Below are 21,175 nucleotides of genomic sequence, written 5' to 3' on the forward strand. Positions count from 1 at the left end.
AGAAAGAAAACTCTTTTCCCATAACACGGTGCAGTATAATGTAGACCTGAGCAAACAGCCCGCTCTACTAGGGTTGAGGAGAAATGTAAAAGCTTACAGCACCTGGTATTCCCAGGCGGTCTCCCATCCAAGTACTAACCAGGCCCAACACTGCTTAGCTTCCGAGATCAGACGAGATCAGGCGTGCTCAGGGTGGTATGGCCGTAAGCGAGAGCAGAGAGTGACAGGAGCTCTTTTAAGCTTGGCAAGCCACGCCGTTGCATCCACTTGCCTGAATGTGGCCTTTATAAAGGACTTAGAACATTTTGGGACGTACACAGAAGGTGGCCATTTTGGCCTTAAACACAATATCCCCTTTTTTGTAATTCGCTCTCCCTTTAAACAAAACAACTAGAAAGAAGCCAAAATCATTATTTGTAATGTGTCACCGACCATAGGCATGAACTGTGAACAAAGCAAAGGCAGCACTGTGACTGAAAACAGAAAATTCTTGCAGGTAATAGCGTCTGTTGTCTAAGAACGATGCAGTCATTGAGTTAACAAATAACTGAACAATCTAGGTGAAACGTCAAATACATAAAATAAAAGTAATAAAAAACACAAGATAATAATTGCAGAAGATACCTCATAAATCGTACAATAACTGCATGGAATAAGAAAGAAAACTCTTTTCCCATAACATGGTGCAGTATATTGTAGACCTAAGCAAAAAGCCCGCTCTGCTAGGGTTGAGGGGAAATGTAAAAGCTTACAGCACCTGGTATTCCCAGGCGGTCTCCCATCCAAGTACTAACCAGGCCCGACACTGCTTAGCTTCCGAGATCAGATGAGATCGGGCGTGCTCAGGGTGGTATGGCCGTAAGCGAGAGCTGAGAGTGACAGGAGCTCTTTTAAGCTTGGCAAGCCACGCCGTTGCATCCACTTGCCTGAATTTGGCGTTTATAAAGAACTTAGAACATTTTGGGACGTACACAGAAGGTGGCCATTTTGGCCTTAAACACAATATCCCCTTTTTTGTATTTCGCTCTCCTTTTAAACCAAACAAATAGAGAGAAGCCAAAATCATTACTTATAATCTGTCACCGACCTTAGGCATGAACTGTGAACAAAGCAAAAGCAGCACTGTGACTGAAAACAGAATATTTTTGCAGGTAATAGCGTCTGTTGTCTAAGAACGATGCAATTATTGAGTTATCAAAAATTGAACAATCTAGGTGAAATGTCAAATACATAAAATATAAGTAATAAAAAACACAAGATATTATTGCAGAAGATACCTCATAAATCATACAATAACTGCATAGAATAAGGAAGAAAACACTTTTCCCATAACACGGTGCAGTATAAAGTGGACTTGAGCAAACAACGCCCCCTGCTAGGGTTGAGGAGAAATGTAAAAGCTTACAGCACCAGGTAATCCCAGGCGGTCTCCCATCCAAGTACTAACCAGGCCCGACCCTGCTTAGCTTCCGAGATCAGACGAGATCAGGCGTGCTCAGGATGGTATGGCCGCAAGCGAGAGCTGGGAGTGACAGGAGCTCTTTTAAGCTTGGCAAGCCACGCCGTTGCATCCACTTGTCTGAATGTGGCATTTATAAAGGACTTAGAACATTTTGGGACGTACACAGAAGGTGGCCATTTTGGCCTTAAACACAATATCCCCTTTTTTGTATTTCGCTGTCCCTTTAAACAAATCAAATAGAGAGAAGCCAAAGTCATTACTTGTAATGTGTCACCGACCATAGGCATGAACTGTGAACAAAGCAAAAGCAGCACTGTGACTGAAAACAGAAAATTCTTGCAGGTAATAGCGTCTGTTGTCTAAGAACGATGCAATTATTGAGTTAACAATAATTGAACAATCTAGGTGAAATGTCAAATACATAAAATAAAAGTAATAAAAAACACAAGATATTATTGCAGAAGAAACCTCATAAATCATACAATAACTGCATACAATAAGAAAGAAAAAACTTTTCCCATAACACGGTGCAGTATAAATTTGACCTGAGCAAACAGCCCGCTCTGCTAGGGTTGAGGAGAAATGTAAAAGCTTACAGCACCTGGTATTCCCAGGCGGTCTCCCATCCAAGTACTAACCAGGCCCGACTCTGCTTAGCTTCCGAGATCAGACGAGATCGGGCGTGCTCAGGGTGGTATGGCCGTAAGCGAGAGCAGAGAGTGACAGGAGCTCTTTTAAGCTTGGCAAGCCACGCCGTTGCATCCACTTGCCTGAATGTGGTGTTTATAAGGACTTAGAACATTTGGGATGTACACAAAAGGTGGCCATTTTGGCCTTAAACACAATATCCCTTTTTTGTATTTCGCTGTCCCTTTAAACAAAACAACTAGAAAGAAGCCAAAATCATTATTTGTAATGTGTCACCGACCATAGGCATGAACTGTAAACAAAGCAAAGGCAGCACTGTGACTGAAAACAGAAAATTCTTGCAGGTAAAAGCGTCTGTTGTCTAACAACGATGCAGTCATTGAGTTAACAAATAATTGAACAATCTAGGTAAAATGTCAAATACATAAAATAAAAGTAATAAAAAACACAAGATATTATTGCAGAAGAAACCTCATAAATCATACAATAACTGCATACAATAAGAAAGAAAACACTTTTCCCAAAACACGGTGCAGTATAATGTGGACCTGAGCAAACAGCCCGCTCTGCTAGGGTTGAGGGGAAATGTAAAAGCTTACAGCACATGGTATTCCCAGGCGGTCTCCCATCCAAGTACTAACCAGGCCCGACACTGCTTAGCTTCCGAGATCAGATGAGATCGGGCGTGCTCAGGGTGGTATGGCCGTAAGCGAGAGCTGAGAGTGACAGGAGCTCTTTTAAGCTTGGCAAGCCACGCCGCTGCATCCACTTGCCTGAATGTGGCGTTTATAAAGGACTTAGAACATTTTGGGATGTACACAAAAGGTGGCCATTTTGGTCTTAAACACAATATCCGCTTTTTTGTATTTCGCTCTCCCTTTAAACAAATCAAATAGAGAGAAGCCAAAGTCATTACTTGTAATGTGTCACCGTCCATAGGCATGAACTGTGAACAAAGCAAAAGCAGCACTGTGACTGAAAACAGAAAATTCTTGCAGGTAATAGCGTCTGTTGTCTAAGAACGATGCAATTATTGAGTTAACAAATAATTGAACAATCTAGGTGAAATGTCAAATACATAAAACAGAAGTAATAAAAACAATAGTTATTAATTGCAGAGGATAGGTCATAAATCATATAATAACTGTATAGAATAACAAAGAAAAAACTTTTCCCATAACACGGTGCAGTATAAATTGGACCTGAGCAAACAGCCCGCTCTACTAGGGTTGAGGAGAAATGTAAAAGCTTACAGCACCTGGTATTCCCAGGCGGTCTCCCATCCAAGTACTAACCAGGCCCGACCCTGCTTAGCTTCCGAGATCAGACGAGATCAGGCGTGCTCAGGGTGGTATGGCCGTAAGCGAGAGTGACAGGAGCTCTTTTAAGCTTGGCAAGCCACGCCGTTGCATCCACTTGCCTGAATGTGGCGTTTATAAAGGACTTAGAACATTTTGGGACGTACACAGAAGGTGGCCATTTTGGCCTTAAACACAATATCCGCTTTTTTGTATTTCGCTCTCCCTTTAAACAAAACAAATAGAGAGAAGCCAAAATCATTACTTGTAATGTGTCACCGACCATAGGCATGAACTGTGAACAAAGCAAAAGCAGCACTGTGACTGAAAAAAGAAAATTCTTGCAGGTAATAGCGTCTGTTGTCTAAGAACGATGCAGTCATTGAGTTAACAAATAATTGAACAATCTAGGTGAAATGTCAAATACATAAAACAGAAGTAATAAAAACAATAGTTATTAATCGCAGAGGATAGGTCATAAATCATATAATAACTGTATAGAATAAGAAAGAAAAAACTTTTCCCATAACACGGTGCAGTATAATGTGGATCTGAGCAAACAGCCCGCTCTGCTAGGGTTGAGGAGAAATTCAAAAGCTTACAGCACCTGGTATTCCCAGGCGGTCTCCCATCCAAGTTCTAACCAGGCCCGACACTGCTTAGCTTCCGAGATCAGATGAGATCGGGCGTGCTCAGGGTGGTATGGCCGTAAGCGAGAGCTGAGAGTGACAGGAGCTCTTTTAAGCTTGGCAAGCCACGCCGCTGCATCCACTTGCCTGAATGTGGCGTTTATAAAGGACTTAGAACATTTTGGGATGTACACAAAAGGTGGCCATTTTGGTCTTAAACACAATATCCGCTTTTTTGTATTTCGCTCTCCCTTTAAACAAATCAAATAGAGAGAAGCCAAAGTCATTACTTGTAATCTGTCACCGACCTTAGGCATGAACTGTTAACAAAGCAAAAGCAGCACTGTGACTGAAAACAGAAAATTCTTGCAGGTAATAGCGTCTGTTGTCTAAGAACGATGCAATTATTGAGTTAACAAATAATTGAACAATCTAGGTAAAATGTCAAATACATAAAACAGAAGTAATAAAAACAATAGCTATTAATTGCAGAAGATAGGCCATAAATCATATAATAACTGCATAGAATAAGAAAGAAAACACTTTTCCCATAACACGGTGCAGTATAATGTAGACCTGAGCAAACAGCCTGCTCTGCTAGGGTTGAGGGGAAATGTAAAAGCTTACAGCACCTGGTATTCCCAGGCATTCTCCCATCCAAGTTCTAACCAGGCCCGACCCTAATTAGCTTCCGAGATCAGACTAGATCGAGCGTGCTCAGGGTGGTATGGCCGTAAGCTAGAGCAGAGAGTGACAGGAGCTCTTTTAAGCTTGGCAAGCCACGCCGTTGCATCAACTTGTCTGAATGTGGCATTTATAAAGGACTTAGAACATTTTGGGACGTACACAAAAGGTGGCCATTTCGGTCTTAAACACAATATCCCCTTTTTTGTATTTCGCTGTCCCTTTAAAAAAATCAAATAGAGAGAAGCCAAAGTCATTACTTGTAAAGTGTCACCGACCATACGCATGAACTGTGAACAAAGCAAAACCAGCACTGTGACTGAAAACAGAAAATTCTTGCAGGTAAAAGCGTCTATTGTCTAAGAACGATGCAGTCATTGAGTTAACAAATAACTGAACAATCTAGGTGAAACGTCAAATACATAAAATACAAGTAATAAAAAACACAAGATCATAATTGCAGAAGATACCTCATAAATCGTACAATAACTGCATGGAATAAGAAAGAAAACTCTTTTCCCATAACACGGTGCAGTATAATGTGGACCTGAGCAAACAGCCCGCTCTGCTAGGGTTGAGGAGAAATGTAAAAGCTTACAGCACCTGGTATTCCCAGGCGGTCTCCCATCCAAGTACTAACCTGGCCCGACCCTGCTTAGCTTCCGAGATCAGACGAGATCGGGCGTGCTCAGGGTGGTATGGCCGTAAGCGAGAGCAGAGATTGACAGGAGCTCTTTTAAGCTTGGCAAGCCACGCCGCTGCATCCACTTGCCTGAATGTGGCGTTTATAAAAGACTTAGAACATTTTGGGATGTACACAAAAGGTGGCCATTTTGGCCTTAAACACAATATCCCTTTTTTTGTATTTCGCTGTCCCTTTAAACAAAACAACTAGAAAGAAGCCAAAATCATTATTTGTAATGTGTCACCGACCATAGGCATGAACTGTGAACAAAGCAAAGGCAGCACTGTGACTGAAAACAGAAAATTCTTGCAGGTAATAGCGTCTGTTGTCTAAGAACGATGCAATTATAGAGTTAACAAATAATTGAACAATCTAGGTAAAATGTCAAATACATAAAACAGAAGTAATAAAAACAATAGCTATTAATTGCAGAAGATAGGTCATAAATCATATAATAACTGCATAGAATAAGAAAGAAAACACTTTTCCCACAACACGGTGCAGTATAATGTAGACCTGAGCAAACAGCCCGCTCTGCTAGGGTTGAGGGGAAATGTAAAAGCTTACAGCACCTGGCATTCCCAGGCGGTCTCCCATTCAAGTACTAACCAGGCCCGAGACTGCTTAGCTTCCGAGATCAGACGAGATCGGGCATGCTCAGGGTGGTATGGCCATAAGCGAGAGCAGAGAGTGACAGGAGCTCTTTTAAGCTTGCAAGCCACGCCGTTGCATCCACTTGCCTGAATGTGACGTTTATAAAGGACTTAGAACATTTTGGGACGTACACAGAAGGTGGCCATTTTGGCCTTAAACACAATATCCCCTTTTTTGTAATTCGCTCTCCCTTTAAACAAAACAGCTAGAGAGAAGCCAAAATCATTACTTGTAATGTGTCACCGACCATAGGCATGAACTGTGAACAAAGCAAAAGCAGCACTGTGACTGAAAACAGAAAATTCTTGCAGGTAATAGCGTCTGTTGTCTAAGAACGATGCAATTATAGAGTTAACAAATAATTGAACAATCTAGGTAAAATGTCAAATACATAAAACAGAAGTAATAAAAACAATAGCTATTAATTGCAGAAGATAGGTCATAAATCATATAATAACTGCATAGAATAAGAAAGAAAACACTTTTCCCACAACACGGTGCAGTATAATGTAGACCTGAGCAAACAGCCCGCTCTGCTAGGGTTGAGGGGAAATGTAAAAGCTTACAGCACCTGGCATTCCCAGGCTGTCTCCCATCCAAGTACTAACCAGGCCCGAGACTGCTTAGCTTCCGAGATCAGACGAGATCGGGCGTGCTCAGGGTGGTATGGCCGTAAGCGAGAGCAGAGAGTGACAGGAGCTCTTTTAAGCTTGCAAGCCACGCCGTTGCATCCACTTGCCTGAATGTGACGTTTATAAAGGACTTAGAACATTTTGGGACGTACACAGAAGGTGGCCATTTTGGCCTTAAACACAATATCCCCTTTTTTGTAATTCGCTCTCCCTTTAAACAAAACAACTAGAGAGAAGCCAAAATCATTACTTGTAATGTGTCACCGACCATAGGCATGAACTGTGAACAAAGCAAAAGCAGCACTGGGACTGAAAACAGAAAATTCTTGCAGGTAATAGCATCTTTTGTCTAAGAACGATGCAATTATTGAGTTAACAAATAATTGAACAAGCTAGGTGAAGTGTCAAATACATAAAATACAAGTAATAAAAAACACAAGATAATAATTGCAGAAAATACCTCATAAATCGTACAATAACTGCATAGAATAAGAAAGAAAACTCTTTTCCCATAACACGGTGCAGTATAATGTAGACATGAGTAAACAGCCCGCTCTACTAGGGTTGAGGAGAAATGTAAAAGCTTACAGCACCTGGTATTCCCAGGCAGTCTCCCATCCAAGTACTAACCAGGCCCGACACTGCTTAGCTTCCGAGATCAGACGAGATCAGGCGTGCTCAGGGTGGTATGGCCGCAAGCGAGAGCTGAGTGACAGGAGCTCTTTTAAGCTTGGCAAGCCACGCCGTTGCATCCACTTGTCTGAATGTGGCATTTATAAAGGACTTAGAACATTTTGAGACGTACACAGAAGGTGGCCATTTTGGCCTTAAACACAATATCCCCTTTTTTGTATTTCGCTGTCCCTTTAAACAAATCAAATAGAGAGAAGCCAAAGTCATTACTTGTAATGTGTCACCGACCATAGGCATGAACTGTGAACAAAGCAAAAGCAGCACTGTGACTGAAAACAGAAAATTCTTGCAGGTAATAGCGTCTGTTGTCTAAGAACGATGCAATTATAGAGTTAACAAATAATTGAACAATCTAGGTAAAATGTCCAATACATAAAACAGAAGTAATAAAAACAATAGCGATTAATTGCAGAAGATAGGTCATAAATCGTACAATAACTGCATGGAATAAGAAAGAAAACACTTTTCCCATAACACGGTGCAGTATAATTTGGACCTGAGCAAACAGCCCGCTCTGCTAGGGTTGAGGAGAAATGTAAAAGCTTACAGCACCTGGTACTCCCAGGCGGTCTCCCATCCAAGTTCTAACCAGGCCCGACTCTGCTTAGCTTCCGAGATCAGACGAGATCAGGTGTGCTCAGGGTGGTATGGCCGTAAGGGAGAGCAGAGAGTGACAGGAGCTCTTTTAAGCTTGGCAAGCCACGCCGTTGCATCCACTTGCCTGAATGTGGCGTTTATAAAGGACTTAGAACATTTTGGGACGTACACAGAAGGTGGCCATTTTGGTCTTAAACACAATATCCGCTTTTTTGTATTTCGCTCTCCCTTTAAACAAAACAAATAGAGAGAAGCCAAAATCATTACTTGTATTGTGTCACCGACCATAGGCATGAACTGTGAACAAAGCAAAAGCAGCACTGGGACAGAAAAAAGAAAATTCTTGCAGGTAATAGCATCTTTTGTCTAAGAACGATGCAATTATTGAGTTAACAAATAATTGAACAAGCTAGGTGAAGTGTCAAATACATAAAATACAAGTAATAAAAAATACAAGATAATAATTGCAGAAAATACCTCATAAATCGTACAATAACTGCATAGAATAAGAAAGAAAACTCTTTTCCCATAACACGGTGCAGTATAATGTAGACATGAGTAAACAGCCCGCTCTACTAGGGTTGAGGAGAAATGTAAAAGCTTACAGCACCTGGTATTCCCAGGCGGTCTCCCATCCAAGTACTAACCAAGCCCGACACTGCTTAGCTTCCGAGATCAGACGAGATCAGGCGTGCTCAGGGTGGTATGGCCGCAAGCGAGAGCTGGGAGTGACAGGAGCTCTTTTAAGCTTGGCAAGCCACGCCGTTGCATCCACTTGTCTGAATGTGGCATTTATAAAGGACTTAGAACATTTTGAGACGTACACAGAAGGTGGCCATTTTGGCCTTAAACACAATATCCCCTTTTTTGTATTTCGCTGTCCCTTTAAACAAATCAAATAGAGAGAAGCCAAAGTCATTACTTGTAATGTGTCACCGACCATAGGCATGAACTGTGAACAAAGCAAAAGCAGCACTGTGACTGAAAACAGAAAATTCTTGCAGGTAATAGCGTCTGTTGTCTAAGAACGATGCAATTATAGAGTTAACAAATAATTGAACAATCTAGGTAAAATGTCCAATACATAAAACAGAAGTAATAAAAACAATAGCTATTAATTGCAGAAGATAGGTCATAAATCGTACAATAACTGCATGGAATAAGAAAGAAAACACTTTTCCCATAACACGGTGCAGTATAATTTGGACCTGAGCAAACAGCCCGCTCTGCTAGGGTTGAGGAGAAATGTAAAAGCTTACAGCACCTGGTACTCCCAGGCGGTCTCCCATCCAAGTTCTAACCAGGCCCGACTCTGCTTAGCTTCCGAGATCAGACGAGATCAGGTGTGCTCAGGGTGGTATGGCCGTAAGGGAGAGCAGAGAGTGACAGGAGCTCTTTTAAGCTTGGCAAGCCACGCCGTTGCATCCACTTGCCTGAATGTGGCGTTTATAAAGGACTTAGAACATTTTGGGACGTACACAGAAGGTGGCCATTTTGGTCTTAAACACAATATCCGCTTTTTTGTATTTCGCTCTCCCTTTAAACAAAACAAATAGAGAGAAGCCAAAATCATTACTTGTATTGTGTCACCGACCATAGGCATGAACTGTGAACAAAGCAAAAGCAGCACTGGGACAGAAAAAAGAAAATTCTTGCAGGTAATAGCATCTTTTGTCTAAGAACGATGCAATTATTGAGTTAACAAATAATTGAACAAGCTAGGTGAAGTGTCAAATACATAAAATACAAGTAATAAAAAATACAAGATAATAATTGCAGAAAATACCTCATAAATCGTACAATAACTGCATAGAATAAGAAAGAAAACTCTTTTCCCATAACACGGTGCAGTATAATGTAGACATGAGTAAACAGCCCGCTCTACTAGGGTTGAGGAGAAATGTAAAAGCTTACAGCACCTGGTATTCCCAGGCGGTCTCCCATCCAAGTACTAACCAAGCCCGACACTGCTTAGCTTCCGAGATCAGACGAGATCAGGCGTGCTCAGGGTGGTATGGCCGCAAGCGAGAGCTGGGAGTGACAGGAGCTCTTTTAAGCTTTGCAAGCCACGCCGTTGCATCCACTTGTCTGAATGTGGCATTTATAAAGGACTTAGAACATTTTGGGACGTACACAGAAGGTGGCCATTTTGGCCTTAAACACAATATCCCCTTTTTTGTATTTCGCTGTCCCTTTAAACAAATCAAATAGAGAGAAGCCAAAGTCATTACTTGTAATGTGTCACCGACCATAGGCATGAACTGTGAACAAAGCAAAAGCAGCACTGTGACTGAAAACAGAAAATTCTTGCAGGTAATAGCGTCTGTTGTCTAAGAACGATGCAATTATTGAGTTAACAAATAATTGAACAATCTAGGTGAAATGTCAAATACATAAAACAGAAGTAATAAAAACAATAGTTATTAATTGCAGAGGATAGGTCATAAATCATATAATAACTGTATAGAATAACAAAGAAAAAACTTTTCCCATAACACGGTGCAGTATAAATTGGACCTGAGCAAACAGCCCGCTCTGCTAGGGCTGTTTGCAAGTACACCTTTTATTACAAGTAATAAAAAATACAAGATAATAATTGCAGAAAACACCTCATAAATTGTACAATAACTGCATAGAATAAGAACGAAAATTCTTTTCCCATAACACGGTGCAGTATAATGTAGACCTGAGCAAACAGCCCGCTCTACTAGGGGTGAGGAGAAATGTAAAAGCTTACGGCACCTGGTATTCCCAGGCGGTCTCCCATCCAAGTACTAACTAGGCCCGACACTGCTTAGCTTCCGAGATCAGACGAGATCAGGCGTGCTCAGGGTGGTATGGCCGTAAGCGAGAGTAGAGAGTGACAGGAGCTCTTTTAAGCTGAGGAGAAATGTAAAAGCTTACAGCACCTGGTATTCCCAGGCGGTCTCCCATCCAAGTACTAACCAGGCCCGACACTGCTTAGCTTCCGAGATCAGACGAGATCAGGCGTGCTCAGGGTGGTATGGCCGTAAGCGAGAGTAGAGAGTGACAGGAGCTCTTTTAAGCTTGGCAAGCCACGCCGTTGCATCCACTTGCCTGAATGTGGCCTTTATAAAGGACTTAGAACATTTTGGGATGTACACAAAAGGTGGCCATTTTGGCCTTAAACACAATATCCCTTTTTTGTATTTCGCTGTCCCTTTAAACAAAACAACTAGAAAGAAGCCAAAATCATTATTTGTAATGTGTCACCGACCATAGGCATGAACTGTGAACAAAGCAAAGGCAGCACTGTGACTGAAAACAGAAAATTCTTGCAGGTAATAGCGTCTGTTGTCTAAGAACGATGCAATTATAGAGTTAACAAATAATTGAACAATCTAGGTAAAATGTCAAATACATAAAATACAAGTAATAAAAAACACAAGATAATAATTGCAGAAGATACCTCATAAATCGTACAATAACTGCGTGGAATAAGAAAGAAAACTCTTTTCCCATAACACGGTGCAGTATAATGTAGACCTGAGCAAACAGCCCGCTCTGCTAGGGTTGAGGAGAAATGTAAAAGCTTACAGCGCCTGGTATTCCCAGGCGGTCTCCCATCCAAGTACTAACCTGGCCCAACACTGCTTAGCTTCCGAGATCAGACGAGATCGGGTGTGCTCAGGGTGGTATGGCCGTAAGCGAGAGCAGAGATTGACAGGAGCTCTTTTAAGCTTGGCAAGCCACGCCGTTGCATCCACTTGCCTGAATGTGGCGTTTAAAAAAGACTTAGAACATTTTGGGATGTACACAAAAGGTGGCCATTTTGGCCTTAAACACAATATCCCTTTTTTTGTATTTCGCTGTCCCTTTAAACAAAACAACTAGAAAGAAGCCAAAATCATTATTTGTAATGTGTCACCGACCATAGGCATGAATGTGAACAAAGCAAAGGCAGCACTGTGACTGAAAACAGAAAATTCTTGCAGGTAATAGCGTCTGTTGTCTAAGAACGATGCAATTATTGAGTTAACAAATAATTGAACAATCTAGGTGAAATGTCAAATACATAAAATAAAAGTAATAAAAAACACAAGATATTATTGCAGAAGATACCTCATAAATCATACAATAACTGCATACAATAAGAAAGAAAACACTTTTCCCATAACACGGTGCAGTATAATGTGGACCTGAGCAAACAGCCCGCTCTGCTGGGGTTGAGGAGAACTGTAAAAGCTTACAGCACCTAGTATTCCCAGGTGGTCTCCCATCCAAGTTCTAACCAGGCCCGACCCTGGTTAGCTTCTGAGATCAGACTAGATCGAGCGTGCTCAGGGTGGTATGGCTGTAAGCTAGAGCAGAGAGTGACAGGAGCTCTTTTAAGCTTGGCAAGCCACGCCGCTGCATCCACTTGCCTGAATGTGGCGTTTATAAAGGACTTAGAACATTTTGGGATGTACACAAAAGGTGGCCATTTTGGTCTTAAACACAATATCCGCTTTTTTGTATTTCGCTCTCCCTTTAAACAAATCAAATAGAGAGAAGCCAAAGTCATTACTTGTAATGTGTCACCGTCCATAGGCATGAACTGTGAACAAAGCAAAAGCAGCACTGTGACTGAAAACAGAAAATTCTTGCAGGTAATAGCGTCTGTTGTCTAAGAACGATGCAATTATTGAGTTAACAAATAATTGAACAATCTAGGTGAAATGTCAAATACATAAAACAGAAGTAATAAAAACAATAGTTATTAATTGCAGAGGATAGGTCATAAATCATATAATAACTGTATAGAATAACAAAGAAAAAACTTTTCCCATAACACGGTGCAGTATAATTTGGACCTGAGCAAACAGCCCGCTCTGCTAGGGTTGAGGAGAAATGTAAAAGCTTACAGCACCTGGTATTCCCAGGCGGTCTCCCATCCAAGTACTAACCAGGCCCGACCCTGCTTAGCTTCCGAGATCAGGCAAGATCAGGCGTGCTCAGGGTGGTATGGCCGTAAGCGAGAGTGACAGGAGCTCTTTTAAGCTTGGCAAGCCACGCCGTTGCATCCACTTGCCTGAATGTGGCGTTTGTAAAGGACTTAGAACATTTTGGGACGTACACAGAAGGTGGCCATTTTGGCCTTAAACACAATATCCGCTTTTTTGTATTTCGCTCTCCCTTTAAACAAAACAAATAGAGAGAAGCCAAAATCATTACTTGTAATGTGTCACCGACCATAGGCATGAACTGTGAACAAAGCAAAAGCAGCACTGTGACTGAAAAAAGAAAATTCTTGCAGGTAATAGCGTCTGTTGTCTAAGAACGATGCAGTCATTGAGTTAACAAATAATTGAACAATCTAGGTGAAATGTCAAATACATAAAACAGAAGTAATAAAAACAATAGTTATTAATCGCAGAGGATAGGTCATAAATCATATAATAACTGTAAAGAAAAAGAAAGAAAAAACTTTTCCCATAACACGGTGCAGTATAATGTGGACCTGAGCAAACAGCCCGCTCTGCTAGGGTTGAGGAGAAATTCAAAAGCTTACAGCACCTGGTATTCCCAGGCGGTTTCCCATCCAAGTTCTAACAAGGCCCGACACTGCTTAGCTTCCGAGATCAGATGAGATCGGGCGTGCTCAGGGTGGTATGGCCGTAAGCGAGAGCTGAGAGTGACAGGAGCTCTTTTAAGCTTGCAAGCCACGCCGTTGCATCCACTTGCCTGAATGTGACGTTTATAAAGGACTTAGAACATTTTGGGACGTACACAGAAGGTGGCCATTTTGGCCTTAAACACAATATCCCCTTTTTTGTAATTCGCTCTCCCTTTAAACAAAACAACTAGAGAGAAGCCAAAATCATTACTTGTAATGTGTCACCGACCATAGGCATGAACTGTGAACAAAGCAAAAGCAGCACTGTGACTGAAAACAGAAAATTCTTGCAGGTAAAAGCGTCTGTTGTCTAAGAACGATGCAGTCATTGAGTTAACAAATAATTGAACAATCTAGGTGAAATGTCAAATACATAAAATAAAAGTAATAAAAAACACAAGATATTATTGCAGAAGAAACCTCATAAATCATACAATAACTGCATACAATAAGAAAGAAAACACTTTTCCCAAAACACGGTGCAGTATAATGTGGACCTGAGCAAACAGCCCGCTCTGCTAGGGTTGAGGGGAAATGTAAAAGCTTACAGCACCTGGTATTCCCAGGCGGTCTCCCATCCAAGTACTAACCAGGCCCGACACTGCTTAGCTTCCGAGATCAGATGAGATCGGGCATGCTCAGGGTGGTATGGCCGTAAGCGAGAGCTGAGAGTGACAGGAGCTCTTTTAAGCTTGGCAAGCCACGCCGCTGCATCCACTTGCCTGAATGTGGCGTTTATAAAGGACTTAGAACATTTTGGGATGTACACAAAAGGTGGCCATTTTGGCCTTAAACACAATATCCCTTTTTTTGTATTTCGCTGTCCCTTTAAACAAAACAACTAGAAAGAAGCCAAAATCATTATTTGTAATGTGTCACCGACCATAGGCATGAACTGTGAACAAAGCAAAGGCAGCACTGTGACTGAAAAAAGAAAATTCTTGCAGGTAATAGCGTCTGTTGTCTAAGAACGATGCAGTCATTGAGTTAACAAATAATTGAACAATCTAGGTGAAATGTCAAATACATAAAATAAAAGTAATAAAAAACAAAAGATATTATTGCAGAAGATACCTCATAAATCATACAATAACTGCATGGAATAAGAAAGAAAACACTTTTCCCAAAACACGGTGCAGTATAATGTGGACCTGAACAAACAGCCCGCTCTGCTAGGGTTGAGGAGAAATGTAAAAGCTTACAGCACCTGGTATTCCCAGGCGGTCTCCCATCCAAGTACTAACCTGGCCCGACCCTGCTTAGCTTCCGAAATCAGACGAGATCGGGCGTGCTCAGGGTGGTATGGCCGTAAGCGAGAGCAGAGATTGACAGGAGCTCTTTTAAGCTTGGCAAGCCACGCCGCTGCATCCACTTGCCTGAATGTGGCGTTTATAAAAGACTTAGAACATTTTGGGATGTACACAAAAGGTGGCCATTTTGGCCTTAAACACAATATCCCTTTTTTTGTATTTCGCTGTCCCTTTAAACAAAACAACTAGAAAGAAGCCAAAATCATTATTTGTAATGTGTCACCGACCATAGGCATGAACTGTGAACAAAGCAAAGGCAGCACTGTGACTGAAAACAGAAAATTCTTGCAGTTAATAGCGTCTGTTGTCTAAGAACGATGCAACTATAGAGTTAACAAATAATTGAACAATCTAGGTAAAATGTCAAATACATAAAACAGAAGTAATAAAAAATACAAGATAATAATTGCAGAAAATACCTCATAAATCGTACAATAACTGCATAGAATAAGAAAGAAAACTCTTTTCCCATAACACGGTGCAGTATAATGTAGACATGAGTAAACAGCCCGCTCTACTAGGGTTGAGGAGAAATGTAAAAGCTTACAGCACCTGGTATTCCCAGGCGGTCTCCCATCCAAGTACTAACCAGGCCCGACACTGCTTAGCTTCCGAGATCAGACGAGATCAGGCGTGCTCAGGGTGGTATGGCCGCAAGCGAGAGCAGAGAGTGACAAGAGCTCTTTTAAGCTTGGCAAGCCACGCCGTTGCATCCACTTGCCTGAATGTGGTGTTTATAAGGACTTAGAACATTTGGGACGTGCACAGAAGGTGGCCATTTTGGCCTTAAACACAATATTCCCTTTTTTGTATTTCGCTCTCCCTTTAAACAAATCAAATAGAGAGAAGCCAAAATCATTATTTGTAATCTGTCACCGACCTTAGGCATGAACTGTTAACAAAGCAAAAGCAGCACTGTGACTGAAAACAGAAAATTCTTGCAGGTAATAGCGTCTGTTGTCTAAGAACGATGCAATTATTGAGTTAAAAAATAATTGAACAATCTAGGTGAAATGTCAAATACATAAAACAGAAGTTATAAAAACAATAGCTATTAATTGCAGAAGATAGGTCATAAATCGTACAATAACTGCATGGAATAAGAAAGAAAACACTTTTCCCATAACACGGTGCAGTATAATTTGGACCTGAGCAAACAGCCCGCTCTGCTAGGGTTGAGGAGAAATGTAAAAGCTTACAGCACCTGGTATTCCCAGGCGGTCTCCCATCCAAGTACTAACCAGGCCCGACTCTGCTTAGCTTCCGAGATCAGACGAGATCGGGCGTGCTCAGGGTGGTATGGCCGTAAGCGAGAGCAGAGAGTGACAGGAGCTCTTTTAAGCTTGGCAAGCCACGCCGTTGCATCCACTTGCCTGAATGTGGCATTTATAAAGATCTTAGGGTTAAGGTTAGGGTTAGGATAGGGGCAAATAATTCTACAATTTCACCATGATGTGGATCTGTTTGCGCTGGCAACAGGGGTCTGCACTAACAGAGGCCTGAGGACTTGATCCCATCTATTTATGCTCTGTGGTTGAGCCTAATATTTTGTAATTTTATTTGTTTTAGATGTTTGTCCAGTGGTCATGAGAGGGAAAGAGAGGCAAGCATCTCAGCAGCATCTCCCTACCAGTCCGAGGGAGGAGTGTCTGGGTTTGAGGATCTCCACAATCAAAAGTGCCATCAGTGCGGAAAAGGGTTAGGGTTAGGGTTAGGGAGAGGGAAAGGAATTCCATCGCCAAGAGCCGGCGACAGAAGTCCATGCACAGGCCATCCCCATGCCCAGTGAAGGCCCTGCTATTTCTCATTCAGGCCCCGAGGAAATTGTGTGTCCAATTTGTGGATCCACACCCTCTCCGCCTTACGCCTCTGACTCTGTGACCACCTGGGATTGGCCTGTAAAACTGTGGCCTTTACAGCATACCATCCGTGGCGTAGAAAATGTTGGACGAAGTGGGTGTGGGTCTTTTTTTGTTTCAGTATGTTGTGTCTGTGTTGGGTGAATCTGGTGAGCAGCGTGTTACATGTCTCCCCAACATACTGTACTCCACAGGACGTGTATATGACCAAATAGACACAGTTCCTACTACGAGGATTGCCTCTCACCTCCACCTTATAAACTGTGTTCCTGTCTGTACTGTGGACCCACTCCTTTTGTTTAAAAAAACTAACATATCCTTTTTCCGTTGTGGCCTGCAGTGGCCTGATTTTAGCTCTCACCAAGTAATCCTGCAAATTTCTGTTTTTTCTAAATGCTGCTATAATCCTGTGCTCTGGGAGAATGGCCGTGTGTAAGATTGTGCGTGTGAAATTTGTCTTGACCTGTCTGACCAGTTTGACCGTGGAAGGAGAGTATGTAGTGACAAACGGGAGGATTCTGGAGTCCGTGAGTGGTTTCATCTGCTCAAAGGTCTTAAAGCACCTTCTGAGGAAGGATCGAGGATAACCTCTATTCCTCAGCGCCGTAAACAGAGTTCTCGTTGCCACCATAAAGTCCTCCCAGTGACTACATATTCTTCTAAATCTAAGCAGCTGTGATTTGATTAATCCCGCGTATGTGTGTCTGGGATGGAAGCTAGTTCTGTGGAGCAGAGCATGTGTGTCGGTGTCTTTAAAAAAAACCTTAGTATCGAGTCGGTTTGTCTTGTTGAAGTCTTTTCCTTTGAACGTAGTTGTGTCCAGAAAGTCTACTGTTGTGTGGTTGGTGGTTGATTTTAGTGTGATGGAGCTGTTGTGATGGTTAAGCGTGTGCAAAAACTCTTCAAAATCCTGCTGTGAGTGGGTCCACACACCCCAGATGTCGTCCAGGTAACGGAAATAGTGGAGAGGCTTTTTGTGGCACCCAGCAAGTGCTCCGGTCTCCCACTCTGCCATAAAAATGTTGGCATATGCTGGTGCGAATTTCTTTCCCATGGCTGTGCCCTTTATTTGTAGGAAGTGTTCCCCATTAAACTCAAAATCATTTTTGGTCAGGTTAATCTCTAGTAACTGTAGAAGCTCTTTGTCAGGCCTCTTTTTGTTTGGATTCCTTTGAAAACAGTTTTTGACTGCTAGTATGCCTTCTTTGATGTCTATGTTTGTGTACAGGTTGTCAATGTCCATTGTAAACAACATGGCGTCTTGTGGAACCTGTAGTCTCGTCACTGTTTGTACGAAGCTGTAAGTGTCCTTAATGTAGCTGGGGTGCATGGTGGAGAGCGGATTGAGGAAGTGGTCCAAATATTCTGCAGTGCGGTAGGTTTCGCTGCTGCAGTCTGAGACTATTGGTCTGCCAGGTGGAATTTCGAATGGTTTGCTCCATTTTGCCGGATCCTTGTGGATTTTGGGGAGCATATAAAATAACCTCGCTCTAGGTTCTGTGTCGGTAAGTAAATATTTTTTCTGTTTAACCGTAATAAATTTCTTTTCTTGCAGGGTGTGAATTATTTTGTCCACCAGGGGTATGGTGTCCGGATAGATGGGCCTGTCCAGCTTGGTGTAGTAGGTTCTGTTGTTAAGCTGTCTATATCCCTCCCACAAGTACTGTTCCCTGTCCATGATCACAATCACACTTCCCTTATCGGCTGGTTTGATAACTATGTGTTTATTGTCTCTGAGCTCTTCTAAGGCCTGGGCTTCATCTGCGCAGAGGTTGTGCTTGACCCGGCACATCTGGAAGCTCTGATCGAAATGATCCTTATCAGCTGCAGTAAGGGCAGTGATTTCAGGTGGCAGTGTGCCCTTGGGTGGAGTCCAGTCAGATTCGGGAGTGAAAGGTGGCGGTTTCTGATTTCCCCTGCCTCTGAAATAGACGGCCAACTTCAGTCTCCTGTGATACTGTTGGATGTCCCATTTCGCCTGTTCTTTGATGTTCCGGTTGATTCCCCTGGTGGGGATGAAGGTGAGTCCCCTATTTAACAAGGTAAGTTGTGAGTGCGTGGGTTTGAATTTTTTGGCCAGAATCATAACATTTTTGTTCCCCTCTTGTACCGGCAAGCTTATGGGGACTTTGAGTTTATGTGGTTACACCAATGTTGCAGCATCTGGCGGGCCGTTTCTGGAGTCCAGTGGATATTGTCATCTCCTGTTTTGAACTTTGCCCTGGGCAGCTCAGGTATGTACTGACAATTTTTTGTCAAATACATATTTAATGTCAGCAGGTTGTTTCTTTCTTTCAGGGGAAGCGCTGGGGAGTAGTTCACCAGAGGGACCCAGACTTCAGCCTGTGGAAAGCGAAGCTTTGTGGCTCTGATTGCCGCTTGGAGCTGTTTAGTAGAGGTTTGCTTGACCTTTTGAGCCCTGTTATTAATGCCAAACGACAGTACCACCTTCTCCACTGTGGTGGAGCAGGTGGCTTTGCTCATCAGGGCCTCAGCGTGCCTGAACGTGGCCCCTGGGTAGCTGTCTACCTGGAGGTCCGGCACTTTGAATGGTGGCAGTTTGGCCAAATTCGAGTCCCCTATTAAAAGCCATTTTTTCCCCACACTGAGACTCCAGTTCTGCAGTTTGTTATTAGTGTTAATATGTCTGGTGGGTCTGCGTGTTGGTATGTGTGGTGTGAGCTTTAGGTTTGATGGATCACTCAACACTAGTTGGCTCTGGACTGCTCTTTCCAGTTTTTTAGTTGTAGTTGGAGTCTGTCCAGAGTCCCACTGCATGTGTTGGCCCATGGTTGTTGATTTGATCCTAGGACCATCCCGCTTCATTTCCAGTTCATGTCCTGAGAGGTCCAAGCTGTGGTCAGGTGAGTTTGTAAAACAGGGGGTCCAAGGGGGAGGAGGAGGGGACTGCGGGAGGGTTGTGTGTGTGGCGGTGAATGTTCTTGGCGCTCTCTGTTCTTTGGGGGAAGCTGGTTCCGAAGCAGGTCCCCAGGCCCCAGCAGGAGGCGAGGGAGAGCTGAGTTGCCCAGTTTCCTCTTCACTCCTCAGTGGTGACCAGTCTGTCCCTTGCTGTGTCATTGTGGCTGTTGTCCTAGTGGTGATAGGATGTGGTATGATTGGCGATCGCTTTTGCAAGGTGCGTGTAGTTGTGATGTCCGTCGGAGGAGGGGGGGTGGGGGCTATGGGGAACGCAGTCGCTGTGTGTTGTCCCCTACTGTGAACCTGTGTTGAGACTGTGCTACGTGGCCGCACAGTGTGCTCGGTTTTATCCGGGCTGCAGTCGTGTGGTCCACATTGCTCCTCCTCCCTTTCTCCCCTTTCACTTGAGGTCTCTTTGTCCAAGTGAACCACAAGGACAAGTTTGACCTGGTCCAGAGTTTCATCCTTGAGACGACGACCCAAGTTTCTCCTCACCCAGGATTTTGCCACTTCAAAGGGATCGTGCCAGCTGTGAGTGGAACACAAGTTGGTCAGTTTCTCCACTTCCGCCTCCATGACTTGTGTGTAATGTTCTTGGAGGATCAGCATGGTGGTATATGCCCAGTTTTTGGCATTTCCCTCTATAAGTGTCTGTGTGGTGGTTCTGGGTGATGCCGGCTTGATGACAGTGGAGAGATTGTGAATTAGTCTGGTTATGGTGGGTGGAGGCTCATCTGCTGAGACGTTTTTCAGGTGATGAGCCATTTTAATCACTGTGTAAATAATCCTAACTTTTAATCCAAAATCCGGATCTGAGGATCTGGGTCTTTGTTGCTCTGTATTTTTATATTGTTCATTTGTCGAATTGTGTTGTTGTTTGTAGTACTTTTTATACACGTTTTGTTGTTTAACACGTGAGTTTTTATTGTTATTGCCGGGACCATTACGGTTCCGGCGATCAAAAAATTGCGGCTTGTAGCCTGGCTCTCGGTGGTAGCGTCGGGGGTAACTTCCCGTACGTGTGCCAGCTCTGGTTGCAGAAGCATAGGAGCGGCGGTAGACTGTCTCTTGGAAGCGAGGGGGCTGGAGCTGACGCCAGGTTTGGTCGCGCTGCTTACCGCGGCCGCGCCTTCGTTCAACCACCGTCCAGCCGTCCTCCTCCTCCCATCTGTTCATGTCGGAGCTGCTCCGTAGAAAGCCTCTATGCAGGTGAACAAGCTTAAATTGCAACGTTTCGGTTCTTATAAGAACCTTCTTCAGGCAAGCTTGTTCAAAAAAATGTTTTTGTGGAGAGAAAAAGTAAGAAAAAGTCCGTGTTCGATGTTGAAGAGCGCTATGTCTGCTCTCTGTCTAAGCGAGTGAGCGAGTGCAGCAGCGCGTGTGTGTCCGAGCTGAGTGCTGTGAGTGCCGCACCTGGCCCCGCCCACTTGCTACGGTGAGCGACAGATTCATTTATCCGTCTCCGTTTTGGTTTGAGAGGCAAAACAA

General features: G+C 43.1%; 23 non-coding genes and 3 pseudogenes across 23 annotated transcripts; all 26 read right to left on the minus strand.

The window, feature by feature from the left end:
* Positions 1-90: 90 nt before the first annotated feature.
* LOC114842257 (5S ribosomal RNA) lies at positions 91-209 on the minus strand. The gene has a single exon (XR_003783302.1). It is a non-coding gene; the product is annotated as a 5S ribosomal RNA (ribosomal RNA).
* Positions 210-745: 536 nt separating this feature from the next.
* LOC114842385 (5S ribosomal RNA) lies at positions 746-864 on the minus strand. Its single transcript, XR_003783410.1, has one exon. It is a non-coding gene; the product is annotated as a 5S ribosomal RNA (ribosomal RNA).
* Positions 865-1,398: 534 nt separating this feature from the next.
* LOC114842296 (5S ribosomal RNA) lies at positions 1,399-1,517 on the minus strand. The gene has a single exon (XR_003783340.1). It is a non-coding gene; the product is annotated as a 5S ribosomal RNA (ribosomal RNA).
* Positions 1,518-2,051: 534 nt separating this feature from the next.
* Positions 2,052-2,170, minus strand: LOC114842400 (5S ribosomal RNA). The gene has a single exon (XR_003783425.1). It is a non-coding gene; the product is annotated as a 5S ribosomal RNA (ribosomal RNA).
* Positions 2,171-2,702: 532 nt separating this feature from the next.
* On the minus strand, positions 2,703-2,821 carry LOC114842267 (5S ribosomal RNA). Its single transcript, XR_003783310.1, has one exon. It is a non-coding gene; the product is annotated as a 5S ribosomal RNA (ribosomal RNA).
* A 535-nt stretch (positions 2,822-3,356) lies between these two features.
* Positions 3,357-3,475, minus strand: LOC114842380 (5S ribosomal RNA). The gene has a single exon (XR_003783405.1). It is a non-coding gene; the product is annotated as a 5S ribosomal RNA (ribosomal RNA).
* A 528-nt stretch (positions 3,476-4,003) lies between these two features.
* LOC114842280 (5S ribosomal RNA) lies at positions 4,004-4,122 on the minus strand. The gene has a single exon (XR_003783325.1). It is a non-coding gene; the product is annotated as a 5S ribosomal RNA (ribosomal RNA).
* A 535-nt stretch (positions 4,123-4,657) lies between these two features.
* Positions 4,658-4,776, minus strand: LOC114842338 (5S ribosomal RNA; annotated as a pseudogene).
* A 536-nt stretch (positions 4,777-5,312) lies between these two features.
* LOC114842384 (5S ribosomal RNA) lies at positions 5,313-5,431 on the minus strand. Its single transcript, XR_003783409.1, has one exon. It is a non-coding gene; the product is annotated as a 5S ribosomal RNA (ribosomal RNA).
* Positions 5,432-5,966: 535 nt separating this feature from the next.
* Positions 5,967-6,085, minus strand: LOC114842316 (5S ribosomal RNA). Its single transcript, XR_003783360.1, has one exon. It is a non-coding gene; the product is annotated as a 5S ribosomal RNA (ribosomal RNA).
* Positions 6,086-6,619: 534 nt separating this feature from the next.
* Positions 6,620-6,738, minus strand: LOC114842322 (5S ribosomal RNA). Its single transcript, XR_003783366.1, has one exon. It is a non-coding gene; the product is annotated as a 5S ribosomal RNA (ribosomal RNA).
* Positions 6,739-7,273: 535 nt separating this feature from the next.
* Positions 7,274-7,392, minus strand: LOC114842293 (5S ribosomal RNA). Its single transcript, XR_003783337.1, has one exon. It is a non-coding gene; the product is annotated as a 5S ribosomal RNA (ribosomal RNA).
* A 533-nt stretch (positions 7,393-7,925) lies between these two features.
* On the minus strand, positions 7,926-8,044 carry LOC114842310 (5S ribosomal RNA). Its single transcript, XR_003783355.1, has one exon. It is a non-coding gene; the product is annotated as a 5S ribosomal RNA (ribosomal RNA).
* A 536-nt stretch (positions 8,045-8,580) lies between these two features.
* Positions 8,581-8,699, minus strand: LOC114842288 (5S ribosomal RNA). Its single transcript, XR_003783333.1, has one exon. It is a non-coding gene; the product is annotated as a 5S ribosomal RNA (ribosomal RNA).
* Positions 8,700-9,234: 535 nt separating this feature from the next.
* Positions 9,235-9,353, minus strand: LOC114842312 (5S ribosomal RNA). Its single transcript, XR_003783357.1, has one exon. It is a non-coding gene; the product is annotated as a 5S ribosomal RNA (ribosomal RNA).
* A 536-nt stretch (positions 9,354-9,889) lies between these two features.
* LOC114842289 (5S ribosomal RNA) lies at positions 9,890-10,008 on the minus strand. Its single transcript, XR_003783334.1, has one exon. It is a non-coding gene; the product is annotated as a 5S ribosomal RNA (ribosomal RNA).
* Positions 10,009-10,712: 704 nt separating this feature from the next.
* On the minus strand, positions 10,713-10,831 carry LOC114842282 (5S ribosomal RNA). Its single transcript, XR_003783326.1, has one exon. It is a non-coding gene; the product is annotated as a 5S ribosomal RNA (ribosomal RNA).
* Positions 10,832-10,879: 48 nt separating this feature from the next.
* Positions 10,880-10,998, minus strand: LOC114842264 (5S ribosomal RNA). Its single transcript, XR_003783308.1, has one exon. It is a non-coding gene; the product is annotated as a 5S ribosomal RNA (ribosomal RNA).
* A 535-nt stretch (positions 10,999-11,533) lies between these two features.
* On the minus strand, positions 11,534-11,652 carry LOC114842387 (5S ribosomal RNA). The gene has a single exon (XR_003783412.1). It is a non-coding gene; the product is annotated as a 5S ribosomal RNA (ribosomal RNA).
* Positions 11,653-12,186: 534 nt separating this feature from the next.
* Positions 12,187-12,305, minus strand: LOC114842337 (5S ribosomal RNA; annotated as a pseudogene).
* Positions 12,306-12,840: 535 nt separating this feature from the next.
* On the minus strand, positions 12,841-12,959 carry LOC114842283 (5S ribosomal RNA). Its single transcript, XR_003783327.1, has one exon. It is a non-coding gene; the product is annotated as a 5S ribosomal RNA (ribosomal RNA).
* A 528-nt stretch (positions 12,960-13,487) lies between these two features.
* Positions 13,488-13,606, minus strand: LOC114842326 (5S ribosomal RNA; annotated as a pseudogene).
* Positions 13,607-14,140: 534 nt separating this feature from the next.
* On the minus strand, positions 14,141-14,259 carry LOC114842254 (5S ribosomal RNA). Its single transcript, XR_003783299.1, has one exon. It is a non-coding gene; the product is annotated as a 5S ribosomal RNA (ribosomal RNA).
* Positions 14,260-14,794: 535 nt separating this feature from the next.
* On the minus strand, positions 14,795-14,913 carry LOC114842381 (5S ribosomal RNA). The gene has a single exon (XR_003783406.1). It is a non-coding gene; the product is annotated as a 5S ribosomal RNA (ribosomal RNA).
* A 536-nt stretch (positions 14,914-15,449) lies between these two features.
* On the minus strand, positions 15,450-15,568 carry LOC114842269 (5S ribosomal RNA). The gene has a single exon (XR_003783312.1). It is a non-coding gene; the product is annotated as a 5S ribosomal RNA (ribosomal RNA).
* A 533-nt stretch (positions 15,569-16,101) lies between these two features.
* LOC114842245 (5S ribosomal RNA) lies at positions 16,102-16,220 on the minus strand. The gene has a single exon (XR_003783291.1). It is a non-coding gene; the product is annotated as a 5S ribosomal RNA (ribosomal RNA).
* Between the last annotated feature and the right edge of the window lie 4,955 nt (positions 16,221-21,175).

The sequence above is a fragment of the Betta splendens genome, chromosome 15, assembly GCF_900634795.4.
Source record: "Betta splendens chromosome 15, fBetSpl5.4, whole genome shotgun sequence".
Taxonomy (NCBI): domain Eukaryota; kingdom Metazoa; phylum Chordata; class Actinopteri; order Anabantiformes; family Osphronemidae; genus Betta; species Betta splendens.